Below are 9,085 nucleotides of genomic sequence, written 5' to 3'. Positions count from 1 at the left end.
TGCTAGGTTTGTACAAGAAGCCTTCTGCTGATCAGTTGTTTAGTGTTAGACATAAAGAAACTTTGTTGTGTTGAATGTCAAGAAAGTGGTGCTGTTAGAAGTTGAGTGTGCTGTTGTGTTTTGTCAACTCAGAAATGATGCCCTGGGGACTTTCCTGATTTTTGAAGAATTACAGAATAGTCTGGCTTGGAAGGGGCCTTGAAAGGTCATCTAGTCCAACACCTCTGCACCCCATTCTGATGAAACCCCCACCTAGAGTGCTGTGCCCATCTCTGTGGAGTCCTCAGCACAGGAAAGATATGGACCTGCAGGAGTGGATCCAGAGGAGGCCACAGCAATGATGTGAGTGCTGGAACCCCTCTGCTGTGAGGACAGGCTGAAAGAGTTGGGGTTCATAGAATCATAGAATCAACCAGGTTGAAAGAGACCTCCAATATCATCCAGTCCAACTTATCACCCAACCCTAAGCAATCAACTAGACCATGGCACCAAGTGCCTCATCCAGTCTTCTCTTGAACATCTCCAGGGTTGGCAACTCCACCACCTCCCTCGGCAGCCCATTCCAATGGGCAATCACTCCCTCTGTGAAGAACTTTCTCCTCACCTCCAGCCTAAACCTCCCCTGGCGCAGCTTGAGACTGTGTCCTCTTGTTCTGGTGCTGGTTGCTTGGGAGAAGAAACCAACCCCCTCCTGGCTACAACCTCCCTTCAGGTAGTTGTAGACAGCAATGAGGTCACCCCTGAGCCTCCTCTTCTCCAGGCTAAACAGTCCCAGCTCCCTCAGCCTCTCCTCAGTGATTGTTCAGCCTGGAGAAAAGAAGGTTCAAGGCAGAGCTTATAATGGCTTTTCAGTACCATACGGGGGCAATTGTTTTAGCAGGGCCTGTTGTAACAGGTCAAGGGTTGATGGGTTTAAACTAAAAGAGGAGAATTTCAGACTAGATAGAAGGCTGACATTTTTTATGTTGAGGATGGTGGCACAGTAGCACAGGTTGCCCAGAAATGGTAGATGCCCCATCCCTAAAACCACTCCAGGTCAAGTTGGACAGGGCCCTGAGCAACCAGCTCTAATTGAAGAGGTGCCTGCTGACTGCAGCAAGGCTGGATTAGACGACTTTTAAAGGTCCCTTCCAACCCAAACTGTTCTACAATGGACCCTCATCATCTCCCCTGGTGCAGGCAGAGGTTCATGAATTCCCCTGGACCCCATCCTAGGCTTGATTCTGCTGCATAGCTCCTTGCACAACCCATGACCCTCCAGCTGTGCATGCACAAACACACACACAGACCTATTTTTCCCTTGACCACACAGACAGCAGCAAAACACCCATGACCCTCCAGCTGTGCATGCACAAACACACACACAGAGACTTATTTTTCCCTTGACCACACAGACAGCAGCAAAACACCCATAACCCTCCAGTTGTGCATGCACAAACACACACACACAGACCTATTTTTCCCTTGACCATACAGACAGCAGCAAAACACCCATAACCCTCCAGTTGTGCATGCACACACACACACAGACCTATTTTTCCCTTGACCATACAGACAGCAGCAAAACACCCATAACCCTCCAGTTGTGCATGCACAACACACACACACACACAGACCTATTTTTCCCTTGACCATACAGACTGCAGCAAAACCTGTGAAAAGAAAGCTGACCACAAGCTTCTCATGGGCTAAGGAGGGGATGGCTAACCCTTTTCTTGTTGGGTTTGCTTTATTTTATTTCTCTCTTTCCTCTTTCTCTCTCTTTCTGGAGCAGGAGCCCCTGATGACAGAGCGCTGCTGTCTGCATGAGAACGCGGGGCTGTCCCTGCAGATGTTGCCCGGGGAAGCCGAGGTTCCCACACCGAGTAGGAAGCGGGGCCCCACGGAGCCGGGGCAGGGCTGGCGGAAGTGGCAGCAGCGCTGGCCGCCCCTGGCCGCTGCTCCGGGGATGATGGGGGAGAAGAAGTGAAGGGGGGGGGGGTGTCCCGGTGCCGGGGGGGGGGGGGGGAACGACACATCTATTCTTAGAGAAAAAAGGAGGGGCTCTGGTAGGGGGGATTTTATTGTAAGACTTTGTTTATACCCCAAGCTGAATGAATCAAATGACCTTGTTTATTGTCGGTCTCCTGAATGGACCGCAGAGGGAGAGGGAGGAGGGATGGGGAGGGAGGGCTTTTATTATTGTTAATTCTGCCATTCACAACTTCTTTTCCTTTTTTCTTTTCTTTTTTTTTTTTTTTCCCACCACACATTGTTGCCAAGATAAAAGAATAAAAGGTGAAACTCTATTCCTTCCTTTCTCCATCTCAGCAATGTTCTTCAAATCCCCAGACAGGCTGCTGTTGGGATCAGAGTGCCAAGCCATGCAGCCAAGATGGGAGGCCTGATCCTGCTGCTGCAGATCCCCATGTCCTGCCAGACTCATTGTCCATGGTAGGACAAGGCAGGTGAGACAACCCCCCTGGGGCTCAGAGGGTATCTCTGAAGGGAGGACACAAGGACACAAAACAGCCTTTTACCACCAGCATTGAATGGGCTTCTCTTTGCCCCTGGATTGAAGCAGCAGCATGACCACAGCTCTCACCCAGAGGCATCATTCTCAGGGAGTAACAGCATCCAGGCAAAGATAACTCCCATGCTTGCAGTTCTGGGGTGCCAAACTGAAGCCCTCTTCATAGGACCTGGCTTTTCCATTAAACATCTGGTCTTTACACAATCTGCACAGAAGTATTGCAAGGGCAAGTCCTCATTATGGTTTGGTTCACCTTTTATTAGGCCACTGATGATCTCCATTGCTGCCTGATAACTTCTGTGCCAAGGATAGAGGAATCATGATGTTGCTGAGAGCGTGCTCAGTTTTGGACCCCTGAGTTCAGTTTTTAGCCTCTCACTGCAAGAAGGACATTGAGGTCTTGGAGCATGTCCAGAGAAGGGTAATGAAGCTGTTGAAGGGACTAGAACACAAGTCTTGTGAGGATGGGCTGAGAAAACTGGGGTTGTTTAGCCTGGAGAAAAGGAGGCTCGGGGGAGACCATCTCTCTCTCAACAACTACCTGAAAGGAGGTAATATACAGATGAGGTTTGGTCTTTTCTCCCACGTAACAAGCAACAGGACAAGAGGAAATGGCCTCATATTGCAGCAGGGGGAAGTTTAGGTTGATTATTAGGAGAAATTGCTTTCCCAAAAGGGTTATCAAGCCCTGGAACAGGCTGTCCAGGGAACCAGTGTATCTTTGCCATCCCTGGGGAGATTTAAAAGACTTGTAGATGTGGTGCTGAGGCAAGTGGTTTAGTGGTGGGCTTGGCAGTGCTAGGTCAACAGTTGCACTTGATGATTTAAAGGTCTCTTCCAACCAAAATGATTCCATGACTGTATGCAAAGGTACCTTTGGTGTGAGCATCACCAAGCTGTAACAACCCTCACAGAGAATGGCAGAGGATTACATTGGATTTGAAATGTCAAAATGCCTCTTTGTCACCCTTTATAAAGCCCATTACATGCTCTAGGATGGAGGAAAAGAGTGCAACATCTCCTGAGCTCTGTGGCCACTCCAGGGGTATCCCACCCTGTCCCTCAGGGTGCCCTTGACTCCTGGGGCTGAGGGTTGTACTCATGGAATATGCCTTCTATCCCTTTGTCTCATTTCTCTTTCCCTTCAACTCAAGATGCTTGAATGCCTTCATGGTTACATTTTCATTTCTTAATGAGTTTGGAATTTCATTAGCACCGTATTGGAGACTTACTCAGAACAAGTTGAAACCTTATTCAGTTCTCTTCTTTGCCATGCAACCTGCATGTGTTGGTGGATTTTCCTTACCTGGAGACATCAATGCAGCAAGAAAAGCATTCAGAGTCTTCAGCTCAAGCAGTTTTGATTCAGCAGCCATTTATGGATGTGATTTGGTTTTACCCAGATCCCTCTTTTCACTGCATAAATGACTGCAGTGGAAGTTGCAACCCTGCCTCACCTCCCTGCTGCATTGCAAACTCTGTCTGCTTCTTCTTTTTTCATCTCCTTCTTCTCTGCCCTTGTTTTTAACTTGATCACTCTTTCAGTCAGAACAAGGTAAAGGTGGATGGAGAGAGAGGAGGAAGTATATCTGTTGGCCATGTCACTCATCATAGGAGTCCTCCCTGCTCCCCTCAATAGCTGAGTGAGGGATGGAGAGAGAAAAGCATCAGCAGAATGGACAGAGTATGTCTCAGCTCATTCTGCTTTTGTGGCTCTGGTGTTCACACACGGTGTCACAACAGAGAATTAAGCATGCATCTCCCAAGCAAGAATCCTACAGAGTTTGTTCAACCAGTCTGCTGGGGACTCATTATTAGAAACCTGATTTTTAATTTCAGGTCACAGGATCACAGGATGTTAGAGGTTGGAAGGGACCTCCAATGACCATCGAGTCCACCCCCCTTGCCAGAATCTAGCACAGGTTGCACAGGAACACATTCAGATGGGTCTTGAAAGTCTCCAGAGAAGAAGACTCCACAACCCCTCTGGGCAGCCTATTCCAGTGCTTACAGTGAAGAAGTTTCTTCTCATGTGGAGGTGGAACCTCCTGTGTTGTAGTTTATATCCATTACCCCTTGTCCTATCCCAGGGTGCAACTGAGCAGAGCCTGTCCCCTCCATCTTGACCCCCAGCCCTCAGATATTTATCAACATTTATTATATCCCCTCTCAGTCTTCTCCAGACTACAAAGCCCCAGGTCTCTCAGCATCTCCTCATAGGGCAGTGCCCTAGTCCCTTAATAATCCTCATAGCCCTCTGTTGGACTCTCTCCAGCAGATCCCTGTCCCTCTTGAACTGGGGAGCCCAAAACTGGACACAGTATTCCAGGTGTGGCCTCACCAGGGCAGAGTAGAGGGAGAGGAGAAGCTCCCTCGATCTGCTAGACACACTCCTCTGAATGCACCCCAGGATACCATTGGCCCTCTTGGCCTCTAACTACAGACATCTTGTGCTACATGAGATGACCAGGCGTGTCCCATCTGACCCCCAATTGCTAGCCCAGAAGACAAAGATCTCCCACATCATACCTGCTAGGGGATGCAGATGTCTCAGATACGGACACCCACATGGCACTACATGAGTGCATGAGGGCCACTGTGTCGAACACCTCCTGTCTATGGCATAGACATCTACACCTGAGGTAGATGTTTAGCCTCCTGTTAATGCCAGGAGAAGCCCATCCATCGCAGTCAATGAAGTGAGTCATCAGACTAAATGTAGGCTTCTGATTTAGGCTGAGGTAAATCACCAGCTGTACCATTTGCTAGGGCTTCCAAGGAAATAGTAAGAACAAAAAGATCTGATCAGCTATAAAACCATGTGCCTAAAGCATCTTAAGGCAGATAAAATGAGCTATACTCAACAGCAACACGACTGGTACTGGACTGCAGCCCTTTTCTCTCTCCTCCAGTGAGCAGAGGATACCTTCTTGAAGGGGGTGTGTGAATCCATGAGAGCCCAAAGCACTAGACCCTAAGGGTTGTAACACCCCAGACTGCTACCACAGCATCCACCTTGGGAAATGCACTTTCCCTATGACAAGTCTGTGGTAGTTTTAGGCTGTGCCTAGAAAAATCTTCCACAGATTGAGTAGGAAAGTGGTAGAATGGAAATAAATTACCATTGCATGGAAAAGGAAAAGAATTATACAGTCTAAATAATCCCCCTGGACTTATTACTAACATAAAGTCAGCTGTGTGAGCTAACTCTCTTTTCAGCTTTCTTTGCTCTGGCAGATACCAGCTGGTGCTTCTGCTGGATTGCTGACCATGGCTGTGTTTCCTTGTTGTGGCTAAGTGCTAACAGCTACCCTCTGCTCTTCTCTCTCTCATTTACCTTGTATAGAGTGCGGAGGAGGGAGGTAGCAGGGAGGGGGAAGCTATTTGTAGCCCCCTGGTTTTGTCCAGGGGAGGTTCTTGTGTTGTTTATAAATTGTAAACATGTGTAAATATTGTATATTTTGTGCACATTCATTGCATTTCATATTTCAAGATTCTAGTGCTTGAAAATACAACTTTGTTTGCTTTCAGCTGAGCTGGTCTGGCAATTTTATTTTGGGGGATAATTTCAACCCACCACACAAGTCCCAGTGAGGTCCTGCCCCTTTGCTGCAGTTGGATTTAGCTGAAGTGATTGCATGTTTCATCATGTTGGTTTGTGGAGAAGTAGAGTTTAGCATGAACCTCAAGAGATATCTTTTATAGGGGGATTATGTTGGTCCTTTCTGGCCCTTAAAACAATAAATTTATAAGGTTCAGGAGGAATATGTAGGGTAAGCCTTCAAAAAAGCATTTGGTAGCTCTGTCCATGCTCACATGCTTGGCCACTGGTAGAGGCTGGATAGAATCACAGAATCAACCAGGTTGGAAGAGACCTCCAAGATCACCAAGTCCAACTGATCACCCAACCCTAGCTGATCAGCTAGACCATGGCACTAAGTGCCTCATCCAGGCTTTTCTTAAACACCTTCAGGGATGTTGACCCCACCACCTCCCTAGGCAGCCCATTCCCATGGGCAATCTCTCTTTCTGGGAAGAACTTCTTTCTCAGATCAAGCCTAAACTTGCTCCTGCACAGCTTGAGACTGTGTCCTCTTGTTCTGTTGCTGGTTGTCTGGAAGAAGAGACCAACCCCCACCTGGCTACAACCTCCCTTCAGGTAGTTGTAGACAGCAATGAGGTCTCCCCTGAGCCTCCTCTTCTCCAGGCTAAACACCCCCAGCTCCCTCAGCCTCTCCTCACAGGGCTGTGCTCCAGACCCCTCCCCAGCTTTGTTGCCCTTCTCTGGACACGTTTGAGCAACTCAACATCTTTCTTGAATTGAAATCCTTGTGCATGCTAAGTGGCCCAGTCTGTCATTCCCTGCTTGCAGAAACATGCAAACACCTTGTTTGCAGACCACCCTAACAATTCCCAGCCTGTGCAGTCCTCAGCTTCAGAGGTGAGGTTGGGGAGATATAAATTCAGTGACAGAAAATTTGAGGCCATAAGGATGAGGCAGCAGCAGTAGTTCTTAGATGGAGAGGATGCCCCAAGAAAGAGGAATAAATCTCTCTCCACAGATAACAAAAACAACTAAGTGGCCACCTTAGCCTAGATACTAAACTTTTCCTAGAGAAACAACTGTTACCCCTCCCTATCCCCCAAACCAGTTTCTTTCCTGATGGATACATAAGCTGGACTGTGTAAACTACTCTGTAATGCCCCTATCACCTCCCTGTCTCTGCACCATCCATACATGTAATCCAGGTCCTCTAGTATTTAGGTACTTAATTCTCCCTCACTTCACCAAGACTTACACTAACTGACTGACCATCAAAAAGCACTTGGGCCTGTCTGGCTAAGAGGAAGGACAGCTGCAGTGTGCCACAAGGTCTGCAGTATGATAAGCATAAAGCAAGTCTGGTGTGGCTTAGTGCTGGAGGATGCCACACTATGCTATGACATCTTCAGGCCTGAATAAAGCTAAGGATTTATGAATCCATCTATGATACTAAAACTTGGGGTTGTGACATCCTGTGCAGAGATTAAAAAACAACTAACACACACATGCACATAAAGAAAAAAACCCAAACCACAAAAAACCTATCCCAAAAGAGGGAGTTTCTGCCATCTAGAGGTCAGATTTCTCAATTACAATCAAGGCTGAAAAAGGGAAGCCAGGATTTCACCTCTGATCTTAAATACATGCCTGCAAGTATGCATGTATATACCTATGTACCTGCACTTCTTCCTAAGTAACCTTTAAAAGGGAAAAAGAGGAGCAATTCCTCTTTCTTTAGGGATTTGCAGTAAGAAATTTCGTTTCATTTCTGTTTTATTTTAACACAATATCTCAACACTGTTTGTGTTAGAAAGGTGCTGGATAAAACACAGGAGAAATCAAAGTTTAGCTTGCACCCATAAGCAATGTGACCAGAAGGATGAGGGAGCTGATTTTGCCCCTTTCTCTGCTCTGATGAGACCCCATTTGCAGTGCAGGAAAGACATGAGACCTTTTGGAAGGTGTCCAGAGGAGGACCATGAAATGATTATAAGACTGGAATACCTCTGCTATGAGGACAAGCTGAGAAAGTTGGGTTTCTTCAGCCTGCAGAAGAGAAGGCTAGAGAGCTTACTGTGGCCTTTCAGTGCTTAAAAGGGGACTAAAAGAAAGATGGGGGTAGACTTGTTAGCAGGGCCTGTTGTGACAGGACAAGGGGTGATGGGACTACACTAAAAGAGGGGAGATTCAGACTAGAGAGGAGGAAGAAATTTTGAATGATGAGGGTAGTGAGATGCTGGCCTAGGTTTCCCAGAGAGGTGGTAGCTGCCTTATCCCTGGAAACATTCTAGGTCATACTGGGCATGGCTCAGAGCAACCTGATCTGGTTGAAAAGGACTCTGCTTAGTGCAGGAGGGTTGGACTAGAGGCTCTTTAAACTTCCCTTCAAACTAAAACCACACTCTAATTCTATGATTCTCTGTCTTTTCTCCTCCTTCACTGGTGCAGCTATTTTGGGATCTTACAAATTTCTTTTAAATTTATATTAGAAATATGTCTCTCTCTTACCCATTTATCCTTGAAAATGGTCATTTCTATGAAGCAGAACAGCTCCCTTAGAGACTCCCACCACCAAACAGCCCATACACTAGTGCTGTGTATCACACCTAGGGTGGAAGGGGGAAAAAAACCCCAATGTTCTTCTCACCAGACTGCAATAGGTGAAAAAGAGGATTTGTAAGGCTTGAATCCTGCTTTTCAGCACTGTTCTTGGCTGAGCTGGGCTGGTTTGGGGTTTTTTTTGTTGTTGTTTTTTGTTTATTTTTTTTTTAATGTAAAAGCCTTAGTTTAATCACAAAGCACAACAGGAAAAAATTCTCAGGCTTTCCAACACGCTCCCAAGATGGGATGCCCCTTTTCCACCCGTTTCTAATTGGGATTTCTCCTGCTGAAATCATCAGAGGCTCATTATGCAGCAAAGCAGAAACCAATTTACCTTTATTAAAGAGCAGTTCTGTGGTTCTCCATGAGATCACAGTGGGATGGTACTGTTCCCTTTTCTGCATTGTATAGTTAGCCTGTAATTGCAC

Source organism: Indicator indicator, chromosome 9, assembly GCF_027791375.1.
Source record: "Indicator indicator isolate 239-I01 chromosome 9, UM_Iind_1.1, whole genome shotgun sequence".
Classification (NCBI taxonomy): Eukaryota; Metazoa; Chordata; class Aves; order Piciformes; family Indicatoridae; genus Indicator; species Indicator indicator.
Note: the sequence above shows the minus strand (reverse complement) of the source record.